Source organism: Argiope bruennichi, chromosome 1 (genome assembly GCF_947563725.1).
Source record: "Argiope bruennichi chromosome 1, qqArgBrue1.1, whole genome shotgun sequence".
Lineage (NCBI taxonomy): Eukaryota > Metazoa > Arthropoda > Arachnida > Araneae > Araneidae > Argiope > Argiope bruennichi.
Window position 1 is genome coordinate 145,289,609 of NC_079151.1, and position 20,702 is coordinate 145,310,310.

General features: G+C 26.8%; 1 long non-coding RNA gene across 1 annotated transcript in view; it reads right to left on the reverse strand.

Moving 5' to 3' along the window:
- The window catches only part of LOC129971210 (uncharacterized), a 139,739-nt gene that overhangs the window by 43,327 nt on the left and 75,710 nt on the right, over nucleotides 1–20,702 (reverse strand). The window contains exon 2 of the long non-coding RNA XR_008784781.1: nucleotides 3,765–3,872. This is a non-coding gene — a long non-coding RNA (uncharacterized LOC129971210). The remainder of the gene's footprint in view (nucleotides 1–3,764; nucleotides 3,873–20,702) is intronic.

Genomic DNA, 20,702 nt, shown 5'->3' on the forward strand with positions numbered 1-20,702 from the left:
ATGAGAACTCGGCATTTTATTCTTTTTCTAACTCTATAAATATATTTTTAAAACTCATAACTAGAATTAAAACTTCATTGTTTGAACTTACCGATTGCAATAAACAGATAAACATTCTAATTTAATTTATGACCAATCTATATCTTTCAAGTATACCTAGTGCAGTGGTTTTTATATTCAAAATGAAATCCAAAAATAATCAGTAAAGATATTTCATTTATTCAAAGATGTGCAAAATTATGTATTCAAATTTTTCAGAGAGATAATGGTATTTTCTTTTAATTCGAAATTATAGAATAAATGTGAGCTGTAAATAGAATGAATGTAATTCGCATCTATACAAAATGATACATTTATTTTTATTGCTTGTTCTATGCCCACGAATGTTTCTTAAATTGCTGCAAAATGTTTTTTATCCAGATTTTCTACAGAGTTTTGATCAAATACAAAATAATAATAATAATATTAATAATTAAATAAACGTAAACTTTCATTTAAAATTTTGATAATTTCTTAAGAAAACTATTCCTGAAGAACGAACTAGACTTTCATCCATTTCAAAAATTGTTAAATGAATGAAATATATTGAAGCGCACTTTCAAACACTTTTAATTATTTTATAGTTGTGGTAACAACTGCTCATTTCTTTTCTCTATTTGAGAGCATTTTCGAACAAAAACTAAAGAGCAATAAATATGAGATACATAATTACCATTCATTAAATAGTTTTGTATAGGATCATTGTGTTTTTTGAAAGTCATAAATGTATTTAAAACAAAAGATAACATTTCAATCTCTGAAACCACTAATGGAAGATGTATTGATAATACTGTAAGGTTATATATTAAGTCATTCAAAAATTTTCATTTAGTTCTGTACTTAGTCAGTGTCTCGGATTGCTTTTACACAAATGAAATTCTGAAATAATATGAAATTGTCAGAGATAATATTTTTACAGCAATTTATCACATTAGATTTAAACTTATTTTCAGTATCAGGAAGTTTTTATTTTTGTATTAAAGCAAATGATTTAAATGTTATACATCGCAATGACATTTTTAGCAATGATACATATAATGATACAAGCAGTTACTTTAAAACTTTTTTAATGGCAGAATCTAAAATGGTAAAATGTAATTTTTGTCTCGATTGACATGATCGAATCTGTGAGAAATATTGTCTTCAGGAAATGATGAGGTACCCTATTAATTATTAATCTATTAAACATTTAATTGTTAATAAATGTAATTGCATTCCCATTATAGCTTCAACTACATTACAAAGATTGAATGCATAAAATACTTATTTTCAACAGTTTATAAATATAATTTTACATTTACTGAAATACTAAACTGATTTTACCTATATTGCAATCTAGTTCTTTTTTTAGCAAACAATGACATAACATTTTTACCAAATAATAACATAAACTTTAGGTTACAATTTTTTCAATCAGAATAATGATAGTTTCCTCTTCCAGTAAATCTCTCTGAACAATCTTGGATATTTAATCATTCTTCCAAATAAATTTCAATTACGTGTTGGCATATGCATTATTATGAAGCAGGCAGATTTCATTCACAGCTTGTTTTCACTAAAATAAATTATAAAAATTTTATTACTTTACTAATTACAATTAATTATAGAAACTCACTGCATGATTGTTTACATTTAATAAAATTCTTTTCACATAAAAGTTTTCTTTTTGTTATATTGCCTACCTTATAAAATCAATAGAACTATTCAGTGATCGATTTTAGTAAGAGTATTTGAACTTGAGTACTTAAAATAAGCAAAAATCTAATTAGCGCCGGATTATTTAATTTAAAAATGCTTTCTGTAAATTGTATCAAAATTATTACCATTTCACATTGTTTAAAGTTGAAATGCAATTTTTGCTCAGGTGTAGGAAGAATTTTTAAAATTTCTATGAATCTTTTTTCAATCTATGAACTGCAAATTAAAAGCCTGAAAGATAAAAATATCTCGATAGTATTTGCATTTGTTCGTGGACACACGGGCATTTATGGAAATGAGCGGGCCGATTGGCATGTAAAGGCTGCCATTACGCGCAAAATTGACATTGTCGTTAATATTCCTAAATCCTTTTACAAGAAGATTACGAGAAAAAAATGGATGAGTTCTTGCAACCAAGAATATTTTATTTCAAATAAAGGGAGCGTACCAAAGAAATTTTTTCCATTCATTAATAAAAGACTGTCATAGTTTAGTTTTTAAAATAATTACAAAATAACCCAATTTCTCACTGGTCACGGTAACTTTAAAAATTATTTGTACAAATTTGTCTCCGTCATGTTCCTGCGATTGTAATATTGGTGGCGAGGAAAATGTTGAACATGTGCTCCTCCTATGTTCCAAGTTTGTCAAAGAAAGACAGATCCTAAGATTGGCTCTCAAGGGCATTAATATAAATTGGCCTCCATATTTTCAACAACTTCCACCAGAAGTGCTTTTGTAAAATTTTGTAAATTTATTGTTGACATTTGTAATCCTTCATGACTCTTAATTTTTCTTCTTTTTCTTTATGTAATATGTTGCATATTTACTTCTGTGAGCCCTGTCTGATACTTTGTAGTGCATGGGGTTTTTATAAATGTTTCAATGAAAAAAATCTGTGTTGTAAATTTGTATGCTTCATCTTCATCATTTTTAATAACGCTATTGATTTCATAGAACTATAAATAAAACACTAAAATTTATTTCATTTTGTTCTATTACAATCTTTTCTTATGATAAGCACCTAAAGTTTTTATATATAAATTTTAATATGAGAATCCGGTGTTCGTTACGGCGTCATCTCTGTTATTTCCCAGCACATGCAATTTAGATGACTTCCCCAAAATAGCACTTTGAACCTCAAAAGAGGCGTCTATTTTAATACGCCTAATTTTCGATCAATGACCTGACGATAATTTTCGATCAATGACTTGACGAATGAAAGTATTTGTTCTTTATGAAGTTGATTTAGCTTAAAACTGAATCGAAATTGAAATTTAATACTCAAGAATTTAATTTTAATGATATGCTAAGAACGCCTTCCGAAGGTGTATTTCTCGGAAGCTTTTGTAGTCACATAAGAACAAAAACATATCTAAGTATAATTTTTAAGTTTTTTTTTTTAAATCATATTTGTAGAAAACACTACAGAAACATAAATCATGTTTTCATTATCAATTAAAATGAAGATTTTTCTATTAAACCGAAGATAAGATATAAAATGAGAATGAAAAGAATCGAAAATATAATATACAAATTATTGGATTATTTTGATGATTTATTTATTTTTATTGTGCCTTCATTCACCAATATACTCTTTAGTTACTAGTAGGCTATTTTGCAATCGATTTCTGATTTTCTTTTCAACTGACGGATGGAGTTCTTCGCAGGCGAAAAATGTTTAAAACGTTAAAAATGATATCCTGAATCTCAAATTCACTAGTACAAGATCAGAACACTCTTCTTACAGCTTATCTTTACTTATTTTTCATCCGCTTCTTTGCCTTGAAAGATAGATACTATCTTTTATTGACATGTTCTAAATCGATCGAACACTCAGCGTGAAAGGAAGTTCTTCCCCACCCCCTTAAGGCTAAACGCTGAGTGATTCTTTCTGATTAGCTAAAATTGATCGTGTCACTTGAAGGAAAATCTATGTTTCTATGCCAATATGCATGAAAAGGAAGAACCAAAAATAAAAGTTTAAACATAAACAGGATGTACTGACAAGATATTCCAAAAATTACCTGCCAAATGGCATGCTTCTGCATCACTGTACAGCTTCCAGCACTTTTGAGATTCTTTGAAATATCGTTCATTGGAAATTTGTCTTGCGATTGCCTCTTGGGATATTTCTAGAAATTGAGGGTGAAATAGTGAATGGGGGAGTTAAAATTTGTCATCACAGTTGCAAATGTATTTATAAAAATAGTAAAAAAAATGTGAGACAAAAACAAGTCGTAATTAATTATCAGAAATGATATGCAATGACATATAACCTGCAGAGAGTCAATGCTTATCGTGGTCTAAAGCTAATTTCTGAACTATTAGAAACATAATATAGATCCAATTGGAAAAAAACAAACATTTAAATGAAAGGAAAAATTGTATTTTATATTTCCTGTATCAACAAATATCTCTCTCAAAAAATACAAAATCTAAATTTTATACATTTATCCGTTCTCATCAATCATATTTAATAAAATATTCTTGACACAGTAACATTTAAATAAAAATTTATTCTTCTTCGACTGATCGATTATTAAAAAGCCGAAAATCCTTATTTTAGTTAATTTTACTGATAAATTCAGAGCCTCAAAATTAGTCCTAAGTGATCATTCATAAACTGAAGTTATGCATCCATTTTTACTTTTATCGAAACGTTTTTATAAATTTGTATATGGTCCCTATTTAGATTAAAGAATTTTAATCATATGGGATTTTCTTAGGTATGTTTTAAAATTTCAACCGCATTTTTTACTAAACATGACTGATAGGATTGAAGGACTGTATAAAATGTTATATTTCATAATTTTTTTCTAGAATACATACTCTTTCAAACATGATTAAATGGAATTCTTCCCATCATTTAAAGCATTCTTCCAACTGGAATTGTATATTAATTAGAAATTAGCAATTGGGACATGATAAGACAGAACGTCATTGATTATAATTCCTTTACTTGAAAATTAAAACTCTTACTTAGCTCTATTACATTCTAAATACTGTTTTCTTTATCAAACATCTTGATTAAAAGAATAGAATAATGCTAGTGACAAGGAAATATGCTCTGAGTAGCAATTATGACTGTTTTTTTAATACTTTCTCCAAAAACGTTTGAGTTTCGACAGCTATTTGTTTTATTTCTACTAATAATAATTACATATAGTTTGTGGAATAAGTAGTAATTTTTTTGCTTGCTAAACACTTTTCTCATTTTTTTTCTCGTTTCTAGATTTTCCTGTTTTCAGGACTTCAAAATCTTCCAGCCATACCAAAATAATGAACAAATACTTTGAATAAGTATTGAATGAGCAATTAATAATACATTTAAAAGTTTGAAATGAATCAATATAAATTCAGAACCTCCTACGAAGAAACGATAATTCTCTAAATGTTAACGGGTACTCCTCAGGCATTCCTTATTATGTCAACTGCTGAAATTGCAAACATTGAACAATGCGCGACTTTGGGAAATCGGTTGGATAAAATGAATAGCAACATAATTAAAATTGGCTAGGAAGTGAATTTTTCACAATTTATAGAAAATAAAGTGAACAGTGCCTTGGTAAAATTAAAAAAAATGGTAAAATACTAAGCCTTTTAAAAATATTAAATTATTAATTCCTTACAATTCCTTAAAGCACCACTTTCAGGCTTTCCGAATTTGAATTTTCATTTCACACCGTAGACAGTCAGTAAATTTATTTTGAATTTGAACAACTCATAACAAAATGGTACGAAAGTGAATAGTTTTCAAACATTCTATTATTTATACAAGATGTCAAAAGACTCTAATACGTGTACCATGTTTTTCATAATTGTCTTATGGTTTTTTAAAGACTTTAAAGTTGTATGTTGTGAATGGATTTTGGAAGAATATTTATAAAGTTTATAGCATCGAAATTGATATTTTCATATTTTAATTTTTTTTCTTCTCATTTATAGTTAGCAATACAAAACTATATATACTGAAATGTTATGTCATTTACCATAAAATTCAAATTATTGCTGTATAAAAGAGAAATTCTTTCTTATTCTGAATACATTTGATATAGAGAAACCCATTTCTAATTTTATTAAAACGATATATCAAAAACTGAAAAAGCGAAGTCTTCGAAGTATCTTCACTTAAACAAGAAAATGTGCAAATAAATGTTTTTGAATTCCACTCAACTAGATAAAATTGTTTCCGAGATAAAAATTTATTTTGTTGTTAAATGACAAAAATTACTCTTCGATATTTATATTACAAGTTCTTTGTTTTTAAAAATCTTATTAAGAAATATCTTTTGCATCTAATAAAAAATATACTCAGAAATTATAGAAACGAACTTGCTTACTTTTGATAATTTAAATATTATTTTCCAGAATAAAACTGCTTTTCCCATGAAATAAAAGTATTTATTACTTTGAGAATTTTAAATGAGGTTGATTAAAACTCTTCCAGTTTGCCTTAAAAAAATCTACAGAGCATCTTGTATGAGGAAAACAATACGATATAGCAAAATTATGTAACAGACATCTCGTGAACTAATTTTACTCATCCTCATATAAACTGACAGAATATAATAAATTAGCGATTAAATTTATTATTGACGCAGAGGTAAAATCTGTTAATTACAGATGTGTATACATATATAAGAAATGTGTTGCAGTGTTTCTAGGAAAAATAATATATATTTGTTATTTCATTTTTTTTAGTTTATGAAAACCAAAGTAGTGCTTTAGTTTCTTAATTTATATTCATTTATAGATTTTTGAATGACATATGAAACATTCTGTTTCTCATTTGAAATCCTAATTTCATAAATCCAAAACTAAACCCTATTCAAGAAAATGTTGATATTAAAAAAAATAATATGAAAAAAAATTTCAAAGCAAAAATAGAAGTTTCTAGAAAGCAACAACAAGCATGGTTATTTATTTTCTGAGAAATATAAAATAGCCGATACTGAAAAATGCATCGACACATCCAGAATGTATAAGGAGAAAAAGTTTGTTACTCACACAATTTTTAATAAGTATTTGACTAAAGGAAGGATTCGAATTAAGGAAGAATTAATATATTTGCATCTTTTCAACTTCAAATTACAAAACGTTTTAATAAAGTGATTTTCGCTTGAATTTGTGTTATTATATAGTTAATATCCTCATTGCTATAACTAAATACCTACTAATGAAATAGGGTTTGATTGTTCGGAGACTCTTTGAAAGATGGAATATATCTTCTCATAAACAAATGTTTTCATCAATGCATTAATATTCGGAAAATATATTTAAAATCCAGTAAATGTTGTTATCGATATGTTTTTATTTTCTTTGCTGGTTTATTAAATTTGAATTTAAAGTTGAATTTTTAATTTTATATGCATCCCAAATTTAAAAAAAATTAATCCTTTGTAAGCTGTAAAACATAATATTGGTAATATCTTATCAATTATTCCTTTCTGTCAAACACTTAATATTGAGAAATCTATCGTTATATTAATGTAATTTATAAATCGTTAAAATACAAACATCTATGTAGATACAGTGTCGGGAGTTTTAAATTCTAAAATTTAGAAACACTAAAATCTTATACCACTTTTAACCGAAACTTTCCAAACATGAGAGCTTTACTTTCGTGGAACACTGCAAAGAACTTTTCAGCTTGTTTTATTTTGCAGGAAACTGCAACTGAACCCTTTTTTTCTTGTTTTATTCAACATTTTTGCCTCCAATAATAGCTCCAAGACTAAAATTCCTTAGTTTCCACTATCTTTTCAATGGCTGGAAATACTCCCTATCTGCTTATTTTTTACTTTATTTATAAAGCATTTTCCTTTTTCTTTTTTGCATTTCATTTTTATTTGCTCGTAGCCTTTTTCTTACCGCTTCGACTTCTTGGCGGACTAGCGCCAAATGAAATCATAGCGTTTTCTACAGCCGAGTAACGTGTATCGTTCGACCATGAAATGGTCATCAGAGCGTAGAATGTGGGGAAAAGAGAGAAAGAGCAATTTTCCCTCTCTCAAAGCTGCACACTTTTCGTTTGGAAAAAGGAGGGGGGAAAGCCCCGTAGTCGTATGATTGAACGTTTTCTTCATTCCATTTTGATTTTTTATTTCGCAGAAAACAATCTCAAAAACATCAGTCTTCGTCAGGCCAATTCTTTATTTTAGTTGTATGGCATGAATAATACTCTGAGGTACATCTCCTTTCCTCTGGAAAATCGGAAGAAAGTTTTTTGACGAGTCTGATGATATCTTTAAGAATGGATGAAACTTGTATACACTATTTATTGTTTTCGAGGATGCGGATTTTTCTGAAGTTCATCGCAAACTATAACTGACTTGAGTCCGAATATATTTATTGATTCGGATGTACAGTTTTGAAAATTTTATTTTTCATTTGAAGAAATAGTGGAAGGCTTTTATAAGCACTATGTTTCAAAGTGATAATCGATAAACGTTTTTAGAAATTCTGACAGAAAATGGTTTTTTTTAATGTTCGTACATAAATAGTTTATCTACATGATTGATCAAGATAGATGGGATATTATATTAAGGAATAATGATTATATTAAAGGTTCATGAATCTCATTTCAGTATAATATAAAAGAGAAAAAAATATGCGAACTACTAAAATTATATATTTATTGATTATTACTTTTTAAAACAACATGCCAATTCCTCAATTGATTATATGCTTATTGATTTACGCGCTGCAATGTCAGGGGAGCTGTGCTTAATTCCGTTAAGAAAGACAGATATTAAGTATGAAGCAAATGTTTATCTTTCGCTATTAGATTCTCTTTACATGGAAAGACGGCATCCTTATGACGTCTTGTTCATTCAAATATGTATGTAGTAAACCTTCCTCACGGATAACGTTCATAATTCCGCAAACTCTGTTAGAGTGTATGATACCAACCCAGTGGCAGTTTTCGCATATACGCTAGAGGCATTCGGATTTTACTTCTCAGTACTATGGAGAAAGAGTTTATAAATTATCTTACGAGCACGACAATGCTAACTAATTGAAAACTAATGGCTTAGAGAAATAAAGGAACCTCAAAAACTTTTGCATCTATGATCTCATAGTTTGAAAACTTTCCATTACAACATCCAATATCTTATACAAAAGAAAAGTGAATATTCACCTCTAGAGTGATTCAAAAAGTTGTAAAATAATTAAGTGGCTTAACTATGTTGTTACATGCATATTTTTCTTCGTTAGAACTCTAAAGCGTAAAAGTGATATTTGTATTTTCACATCAGAATAGGATTAAGTATTGTAGTTTAATGGTCTACAGAAATGTTTATAAATATTCGATACTGAAACTGACATAGATTTTTTTATCGCAAAGTAGCATCATTTATTAAAACCAGTAATTTATTTATTCTATTTGTAAGCTGTGGAGAATTTGAATAAAGTAGGTACGAAGATATATTGAACATACAGAACGACAATGAATTAAAAGCCATTGGGTTTTCAGTTATATGTAATAATTGCAGTAACAATAAAAAAAAAATATACTATGTAGCAGAATGTAAGATCAGACGAAATTTCTGTTGCGAGAATAAATTTGGCATTGTTAATAATTTAATTTGCGCCATAATCTATTTATCAAACATTCTGTAAGCTCAGAAATAATTCGTAGCTGCAATTACTGAATAAAGTAAATCTATTTAAATTTAATTCATTTAAGTTTTTCAGAACGAGATAAAATATAAATGTAGGTTAATTCAGTTAGAAAGATAATTTTTTCATGTAAGAATATATATATATATATATATATATATATATATATATATATATATATATATATATATATATATATATATATGGCATTTATTTCAGAAACTAAGCGAAATTAATGCTCTTTAAAAGCATAGACGGCATTTCAGTTTTCCAGGAAAGAATCAAAAGGTGGAGAGATTGATTTGCACCAAGAGTGGAGAAAGGGAAAAGAGATAAAGGACCATTGATAAAATTTAAAAGTTTTTTTTTTTTTTTGTATGATGCAGTGTGTAAGTAACAAAACAATCAGGAATCCGCTTTTTCGGCAGAATAAAAGGAATCAAAAATATTTCAGAAAGTTTAATTTATTATTTGTTTATTGTAATGATGCGTTTACTTTTTTGTGTAGATTAATTTTCACCAATACAATTTATTGAATTATTATATTTCAAAAATTTATCATTTAAGTTAAATCCATTCATAAAATTATAAATTCGGTTAACTTCTTAGAAAAACTAAAACTAAAACAATTTTCTGGAAACACCATAGAGGGGAGGAAAAATTAACAAATTCATAATTTTATTATGCTCGAGAATGGGCAGAGTTTTCAGCATAGAATTTTTTTGGTATGGTACATCAGTTTCCAAAAAACAAAAACAAAAAAATCATAGAATCATATCAATTAATTTTGAGCAGAAAATTGGTATGTTTCAATAATTTTATACTGAATTATTACATGTATTGTTATTTTAATTTTATATTGAATATATGAGGAAGAAGTTGAACTAATTATTTTATTATAGATATTTATTTTATTATAGAAATAAAAATTCAAGGAGAAATAAGAAGCGTATAGGATTTGCTTCCCTGAATATTTTTTCATCCTAATGTATCTCTACTAAGTTTTAATCTTCATTCTAACTCTAGGAAACAGTTCAAATTTAAAAATAATTAATGTTATAATAGAAAGAGAAATATAAAAATGTAAATTATGCATTATAAAAGCTTTACATTTACGTACTCGTTTATCTTTATCCTCATACTGAGTCTTTAATGCAAATTCTTCAAGTTCCTTTTCATTAGCAGCAATTAAGGCCCATATATAAAATTAAATTGTCCAAACAGAGTTCATCAAAGTAACTTCCTCTATTCATGCGTTCTAAAGCTTCGTGATTTATTCGGGATGTTAGCATACATTAAATTATGCATAAACGTCTTAAGATTGAAGAGCCAGATTAAAAATGTTTCGCAGCAAAATTAATAATTTTTAGAAAGGATGTTGCATGTGTTAGTACGTGCTTTCTAGTCTAAACGTTTCGCAATTATTTTGGAATTAGAATTTGGACGAAGCACCTGAAGAAAACTAATTATACAGCTTTCTCCGTTCAATCATCTTGAAAAATTGAAAGAAATATTTTCTTACTATAAAGACCGAGGGAACTCCTCAATATTTTAGAGTCTTCTTTATTTTAAATAATGCGTTATAAAATATTTTCTCTTCGATCATTTTATAACTTTTGAACTATATGTTTGTTGGAAATTCCATACATAATGAAATAATTTTGGAAAAATAATGGAGATTATATTCTCAAAAACAAGTGGACAAAAAAGGAAAATAAGATTAAATGAAGAAAAAAAATCAATTTTTCAGTGTATAAAAAAATCAATTAGAATGCAACAGAAAAAGCAAATTCTTCAATATTGTTAGTAAATTAAGAAAATCATTACTTAATTATACGGCTTTCCCCGTTCAATCATCTTGAAAAATTGAGAGAAATATTTTCTTACTATAAAGACCGAGGGAACTCCTCAATATTTTAGAGTCTTCTTTATTTTAAATAATGCGTTATAAAATCCTTTCTCTTCGATCATTTTATAACTTTTGAACTATATGTTTGTTGGAAATTCCATACATAATGAAATAATTTTGGAAAAATAATGGAGATTATATTCTCAAAAACAAGTGGACAAAAAAGGAAAATAAGATTAAATGAAGAAAAAAAAATAAATTTTTCAGTGTATAAAAAAATCAATTAGAAACCAACAGAAAAAGCAAATTCTTCAATATTGTTAGTAAATTAAGAAAATCATTACTTAATTATACGGCTTTCCCCGTTCAATCATCTTGAAAAATTGAGAGAAATATTTTCTTACTATAAAGACCGAGGGAACTCCTCAATATTTTAGAGTCTTCTTTATTTTAAATAATGCGTTATAAAATCCTTTCTCTTCGATCATTTTATAACTTTTGAACTATATGTTTGTTGGAAATTCCATACATAATGAAATAATTTTGGAAAAATAATGGAGATTATATTCTCAAAAACAAGTGGACAAAAAAGGAAAATAAGATTAAATGAAGAAAAAAAAAATCAATTTTTCAGTGTATAAAAAAATCAATTAGAAACCAACAGAAAAAGCAAATTCTTCAATATTGTTAGTAAATTAAGAAAATCATTACTTAATTATACAGCTTTCTCCGTTCAATCATCTTGAAAAATTGAAAGAAATATTTTCTTACTATAAAGACCGAGGGAACTCCTCAATATTTTAGAGTCTTCTTTATTTTAAATAATGCGTTATAAAATCTTTTCTCTTCGATCATTTTATAACTTTTGAACTATATGTTTGTTGGAAATTCCATACATAATGAAATAATTTTGGAAAAATAATGGAGATTATATTCTCAAAAACAAGTGGACAAAAAAGGAAAATAAGATTAAATGAAGAAAAAAAAATAAATTTTTCAGTGTATAAAAAAATCAATTAGAAACCAACAGAAAAAGCAAATTCTTCAATATTGTTAGTAAATTAAGAAAATCATTACTTAATTATACGGCTTTCCCCGTTCAATCATCTTGAAAAATTGAGAGAAATATTTTCTTACTATAAAGACCGAGGGAACTCCTCAATATTTTAGAGTCTTCTTTATTTTAAATAATGCGTTATAAAATCCTTTCTCTTCGATCATTTTATAACTTTTGAACTATATGTTTGTTGGAAATTCCATACATAATGAAATAATTTTGGAAAAATAATGGAGATTATATTCTCAAAAACAAGTGGACAAAAAAGGAAAATAAGATTAAATGAAGAAAAAAAAAATCAATTTTTCAGTGTATAAAAAAATCAATTAGAAACCAACAGAAAAAGCAAATTCTTCAATATTGTTAGTAAATTAAGAAAATCATTACTTAATTATACAGCTTTCTCCGTTCAATCATCTTGAAAAATTGAAAGAAATATTTTCTTACTATAAAGACCGAGGGAACTCCTCACTATTTTAGAGTCTTCTTTATTTTAAATAATGCGTTATAAAATCTTTTCTCTTCGATCATTTTATAACTTTTGAACTATATGTTTGTTGGAAATTCCATACATAATGAAATAATTTTGGAAAAATAATGGAGATTATATTCTCAAAAACAAGTGGACAAAAAAGGAAAATAAGATTAAATGAAGAAAAAAAAATAAATTTTTCAGTGTATAAAAAAATCAATTAGAAACCAACAGAAAAAGCAAATTCTTCAATATTGTTAGTAAATTAAGAAAATCATTACTTAATTATACGGCTTTCCCCGTTCAATCATCTTGAAAAATTGAGAGAAATATTTTCTTACTATAAAGACCGAGGGAACTCCTCAATATTTTAGAGTCTTCTTTATTTTAAATAATGCGTTATAAAATCCTTTCTCTTCGATCATTTTATAACTTTTGAACTATATGTTTGTTGGAAATTCCATACATAATGAAATAATTTTGGAAAAATAATGGAGATTATATTCTCAAAAACAAGTGGACAAAAAAGGAAAATAAGATTAAATGAAGAAAAAAAAATCAATTTTTCAGTGTATAAAAAAATCAATTAGAAACCAACAGAAAAAGCAAATTCTTCAATATTGTTAGTAAATTAAGAAAATCATTACTTAATTATACAGCTTTCTCCGTTCAATCATCTTGAAAAATTGAAAGAAATATTTTCTTACTATAAAGACCGAGGGAACTCCTCAATATTTTAGAGTCTTCTTTATTTTAAATAATGCGTTATAAAATCTTTTCTCTTCGATCATTTTATAACTTTTGAACTATATGTTTATTGGAAATTCCATACATAATGAAATAATTTTGGAAAAATAATGGAGATTATATTCTCAAAAACAAGTGGACAAAAAAGGAAAATAAGATTAAATGAAGAAAAAAAAAATCAATTTTTCAGTGTATAAAAAAATCAATTAGAAACCAACAGAAAAATCAAATTCTTCAATATTGTTAGTAAATTAAGAAAATCATTACTTAATTATACGGCTTTCCCCGTTCAATCATCTTGAAAAATTGAGAGAAATATTTTCTTACAGTAAATAAAGACAGAGAGAAATATCTCAGTATTTTAAATTGCATTAAATTATTCTTTTTCTTTGTTTTCTTTATCAGTTCTGATCTAGATGTTTGATCTGATGATGATATAAATTTAAAATATATGTTGATAATTTTTATAGAATGGATTATTTTTTAAATAAAAAAAGAACAAAGTGCATCCATTTTTTTTTTTTTTTTTTTTTTTTTTTTGCAATTCAAAAAAATCATTCTTCAATATTTTTATGGTATTAAGAAAATTATTTGTTAATTTTTTGAAAGCTCCAAGAAGTTTTTATTTTAAAAATGATTTGACTGCTTCGCTTTTCAATTAAAAAAATTCAATGTTTTGAGACCTACATTCGACTTTACTTTAAAAATTTCACATTTTTCTCTACATAATTCCTTTTTAATTTCACCTTTTATTTAAATGTATTTATTTCTTAAATAATAAATTAATATTTTTTCATTTAATATCCAATGTTTTAAAAAATGTAAAACAATTTTTTTTAAAAAATATGGGAAGAGCAGTTTGAAGAATCGACAATATTTCCACTATGGAGACTACTTTTCAAAAAAGATGTCTTCAACAAATTACTCATAAAAATAAAATTTGTTTACATTTTTAATTGTTAAATTTATAGTATTCGTTTCTATGGTACACAAGCATTAGTTTCATCTCTGAATATTAATAAATTATTTTATACTGCTATCTTTTAATCCAGTTTATCGTATTAAAAATAAAATGAAGAATATCACTATTTTAAAAAAATATATATCAAAATATGAGTTATTTATTTACAAACGAATTCTACGTCCACATCTTTCATTCCTTAATACTGATTTTTAAATTACAATAGTAATAGTACAGAGTAATATAACAAAAAAATATATAGTTTATTTTAAGTGAAGTGAATAATATGTTTTCTATGATTAAAAAATATTATAAATAATTTCTGAACTTAAAATTTCCAAACTTAATTATGTCCACACTTTCAAAAACAATTTTAAAAACACCTTTATAAGGAATTTAAAATATATATTATTGATAAAAAATGCATGAAATAAAAATTTGATTGATTTAATCCGAATAGCTGTCTCAATCTCCAAGCAAATAAAAAAAAACGTTAAAATTATTAAAAATAATTTAAATTTCAAATTATAAATGTTATCTCTTGACATAAACAGAAAACTGGAATAATTTTTGTTTCCCTATTTTTTTCTATGATGAAAACGAAATAACGATTAATAAAAACAATGAAAACAGAAAAATATTTATGTAAAGCTGAAAAAAATTTCTTGAACCCAATTATTGTTATAATAACAGTTCCTTAAACAATTTTTATACCAAAAAATGACTTGTGTAAAATTTCTTCTATCAGAATTCTTTCCCAGAAGAAGTTTAACCTCAAAGAAAAATAATTATTTTTCCATTCGATGATGTTTTTAGAGTCAATATTCAACGTCATTCTTTCTTAATTTCTTGCACATTATTTAAAAAATGCTACTTTTATGGAAAAAAATTCTAATGCATGATAATTAAATTCAATCAAAGAAATATTTTTCCGTTAACATAAAAAAAATCGATCTCAAGTATATGAACCACCACCATCTGAAGTATTTCTCTTTTTTATAAGTTTTCTTTTTCTTCCTCTACATTCTTTCAGCGGTAAAAAAAAAGAAAATCAGCAGAAAAAAATTGCTTGACTGTCGAGAAATTTAAAAAAAAAAAAAAAAATGTAAGAAAGCAGCTCTCTTTTCAACAAAGAAAATGTTCGGGTCTTCCGACGAAAATGAAAACAGTCTTGTTTACCAACCAATACTCCTCTATTATCATCGGAAAAATGAACCAACCGGCGTCGACCCAAACGGCACAAATGGTTTTTATTCTTTCAAAAATATTCTGAGAATATTCAAGGAAAATCGATAATTTTAATTAACGAGTGTCAGAGTCTTAATCTGGGAGCAAATAACTCCACAATGGAAATTAGAAATGGGGTATTATCAGCTTTAGAGAGCGTAATTATTACATAGACGCCATGCCGTAAAAATAAGGCGGTTCTTAGGGAAATGTGAGCGCTATTGAAAATTAATGCGTAATCAACGTTAAAGCAGACAACAAGGGCCCAAACTAAAGAAATATGACTTCTACGGAAAGGAAGTCAGAAAATTACCTAATTAAAGTTCTACTAAATCGAATTTAAGGGTAGTTAGTTGCTAAGAAGTTTCCTTCAACTCGAGCTTAATGATGTTTTATAATTAACCTTCTAGGTTTGAAGAACAGGTAAGTAGTTTATTTAATAAAAGATCACCGACCGCGCATCATTATGGAATAGTTTTTCGATGCATTATCGTTTCATTGCGTTATCACTTTCATTATCAAGATACGAGGTAAGTAAATAAATTTAAGTTACTTCCTTCCGAAAGTTTTCGATTTCAGTTATGAAAGTAGTTGAAAGGGAGAATGGTGAATTTTTTCAAACCCTTTTATCAATGGAAAATATAAGTTAAAGCGGCAATAAATGAAACAATTATTTAATCAAATATTAAATTTTCTTTTCAATGTTTTGACAGAATTTATTTATTTTTTTATTTAAAATATAAAATTCCTTATTATTTAATTTTAATAATTACACATTTAAGCAATTGCCTATAAAATTATTAAAATTAGATAAATAAAATTGCATTATTATAATTTTTTTATAAAATATAGAAAAAAGAAGATAAGAACTACCTAAAGGGATTTCTTGAGAATTGAACGCATCAAATACCACCAATAAGCAACGAAATCTTTTTAAAAACAAGATACAAAATTAATCAGAAATAAATATAGGAAACAGCAAACGAATGAACTTTTTATATTATAACTTTAGTTTCATTTTTCATCAACTGCAAACGATAGGCAAGAAAAATTATTCATAATCTTTATTAACTGGAGCGTTTAACGTTTCTTGATTTTATATAGTACAATGGTTCATATTTCGTTCATTATTTTTTGCCTTTTTAAAACTGATTTCAATTCCTAATTATTGACAGTCAAATCATTCTTTTTCGACTTCTTATTTAATTTAGCAGATATTTTAAATCAAAAATTTTAAATTAAAACTTTACGATCAAATTTTATGCACAACATTATTTTTCTATTCTTCCATAAATTTATCTAATGTGATTTATACAAATGAATTTAAACCAAATAGAATCTAGAATATATGTGTAAAATAAGGTCAGGTTAGAACCATAAAAAATAAAATATGCAATTGTGCACAATAAGGAAACACAGAAACTTCTCCTTACCTTCAATGCGTTTCCATCATATCTTCACGAAACTGCATATCTTTTATAATGGTTCTAAGGTAACTTTCTGACGAGAAATATTAAGCGACTTCTTATCCTATACTAATTTTTCTATAATGGTTAACGGTTCTATAACTGTTTTCTTTAACGGTTTGACAATCTTATCTGTCTTATTGATTTATTACGTTACATATAATCTGTTTACTGTTAATGACAATAGTCATAAAAGGTTCATTTATATTCAAAAATTTCATATTGCGACTTAGATTTCGTAATGCTTTTCAACAACTCAATTTGCACTTAATATGTGAATCGCATGAGAATTTTATATTATGCTAATTGAGAGGAGATGCAAAGTCTTTTCGCTGAATGTCTGTAAAACGTAATTTTTCAGGGTTTTTTTCGTGGCGGAGAAAATGGTGGAGCGTTCTAACCGTAAAGTAACTAACTGAGGATAAGTATGGCGATTTACCACTAATTTAAAAGAAAATATAAGAAGTGCGGCACCTATTTCACTTATAGATAAATGTTCAGATTGAAATTCTCAAATGTAAGCGGGTGGGCTCAGCATTTTAAAAACGATATTACCCCGAGGTGTTTGCTTGGAGCTTCGGAAGACATATTGACCAGTAGAGGAAGTTAGCATAGATAAATCATGTGTTAACGAAAATCAAAGACAACACTCGCTAATCTTAATTTGAGTTTTTATTCAAGGAATTGAACCTTACATCTGTTTTTATCTACAAGACGAAATGACTAGAATCTTCCAGATTTAGAAATATACAGAAATCATAAGAACATTCTAGAACAAACGGGAAATAACAGAAAGTAAAACAATAACAAAATACCTTTTAGGTAACTTGTCTGCAGTCAGATATTAACTTGCGAACTGTCGCTTTCATCTCATAGGATTTTACCACTGAGCCATTTTTCCCTAGTGCAAATAACAATCAAATGCTTATTTTAATCATTTTTATTCTTAGCATTAAAGTTCACATAATGTCATTTTGCACTCATCAATTTTTCATCCTCCTTCTTTCCCACAGTTTCTACCTGTACTTTTGAAAGAAACGCTATCTTCGATATTTATCTCAAGAATTTATTTATCTCATGCAACCAAATCCAACAGCAAATATCTATTTACTAAATGTAAAGGGTGTTCCAAAAATAACGCGAGATTTGAATTTGTCACCATTCATGCAATAAAGAGTTGACATGCCTAATAAAAAAAACATTTGACAGCTGAAAATTCAGGATTAGTAAAAATGGACCATTACACGATAGAACGCAAATTTAAATTAAATAAAACTACACATTTTTTAAAAAAATTGTTACATTTTTATTGAATTGTAAAGTACACAGGGTAGTTTATGTACGGAATAACACACAGGGTAAATGACCACCACAAATTTGCTGGAAAATACGCACTCTTTTGTCGAAATTTTCCATGACCATTTTGTATAAATGTGGCTGAATTTGTTTGATGCAGCGTTGAATTTCCTTCTTCAATGCAAGCATGCTTGTAGGTTTGTTGGAATAGATCTTTGACATGAAATATCTCCATAAATCCCATGGTGTTAAATCAAACGATCTAGGAGACCAATTCACAAATTTTCGAACTATGGCCGCCAGATTTTCATTATTTTTGAAATATTGTTCAACAATGAAAACACGTTGTTCTATCGGGTAACCCATTTTTTTTTTTTTTTACTAATCTTAAACTATCAGTTATCAAATTATTGTTTTAATATAGTTGCCAAAACATTACTGCACAAATGATGACAAATTCAAATCTTGCATTTAGAATACCTTTTGCATTTGGGATACCCTTTATGACTATATGTCATTATGACTATAATTGTTATCATTTTGAAATTAAGACAAAAGAGGTTAATGAATTTTTTGAAATTTTATTTATTGGTCAAGAACTGAATGTTAGACATTCATGTTTTTTTGTAAACAAGGCGTTACTTTCCGATTTATGTTTTATGAGAAAACAAATTGCAGGAAATTCACTAAACTTCTTTTCATTAAGAAATTTCTATTAAAGAATATGCCCTTAATAAAAAATGGAAAAATGGTTTTAAAAAAATATTTTTTCATATATTTAAGAAAATAAAGGCATTGCAGATAGCAAAATTAAAGATAAAAAAATCGGGAAATGAAATATAATTTCTCACACATTCACACACCGTTGAACCACAAGAATAATAATTACCTTGAAATTATAAAATTATAATTACTAGAAGAAAATGTTTGATACACTTATAGTATCTTTATTTAACTATTTAACTTTCGTTTCTATGAAAAGTGTATCAGTGTGCAAATATTGATTATTGAATGTCTAAGCTTGCAGAAATTTTAGATCGTTGATATTTATAAAATCAATGCTATAGTTCTATTGAGCTGAAGCTAATATGTATGAATGTACATGCATTCAACATTTTTACAAGTGAATCATGCTTCCCAAAACAAGTTCAACCAAATGGATGATGCTACCTCGGCCAATAAACACTCAAATAACTGTGATCATTAAAGAGCATAAATCCAGTTAAAGTTCGTAAAATAAGACAGGGCTTTCTTTTTCCTTGGACTTCCGAACATAAAATTTTAAAATGAATGTTCTCAACTCTTCCGTAAGATATAACATTACTTTTCGGAAAGACAGAATTTCATAAAATTCGAATTCGAAAGATGCTTTTATAGTTCGGTGGACGGCATTTTTCACACAAAATGGTTGTATCCGGATGAAGGTCGTTACTGAAACGCTCTTCGCTTTTTTATTCTTCCAGAACATTATTATACATCATATTTTATATTACTCTTTCTTCGAGCTTTTCGGCGAGCTATAAATTTGGTGTGTTGTTATTTAGGTGACCGTCTTCATTTCTTTACGGAAGTTGGAAACCATCTAACTGCAACTGCATACACACAAAAATCCATTTTTGAATGACGTCTAGGAAAACATTATTAAAAGTAATGAGATTTCTTAATACACGTCAGATTTTTCTTTTTATTTTTGGAGGGGGGGGGATGGCTTTAGTATATAATCTTTCTCAAAATCTGACCTATGTGATGTTTCAAAAATGTTGAAAAATGTAGGGCTAAATAAGGTGCTTTTATCCAGTAATTTTAATATTTAGAATTTTTTATTATTTATAGCAAATGTAAATGCAAAAGTTTAAGATAGAGAAAATCATAATGGGGAAACGATTTCATTATTAAAATAATAAATTATAAAATAGGAGCATTGAAACATCCTAAAGTTTCCTCTTGAAATTGTTACCAAATGAAACAAATAAGTTAGATTTAAATCATTTCATTGAAGATTATAAATGAAAGAAAGATTTTGATTGAAGATAATAATTTGTTTTTGGTTAAAATATTCTTATAATGTTTATACGTCACATGAATACCTTTTTTTTATTTTATGAAAATAATATTTATTTTTCAGTTATCACTGTGCTACATAACAGAATTAATTTTCAATACTTTTCTGCTTTTCAGTCTTAAGATTAAAATTCATTATTATAACTATTTTTGAATGTTCAAATCAATTTATTTAAATTCTTACGATTATAGAGCTAAACTTG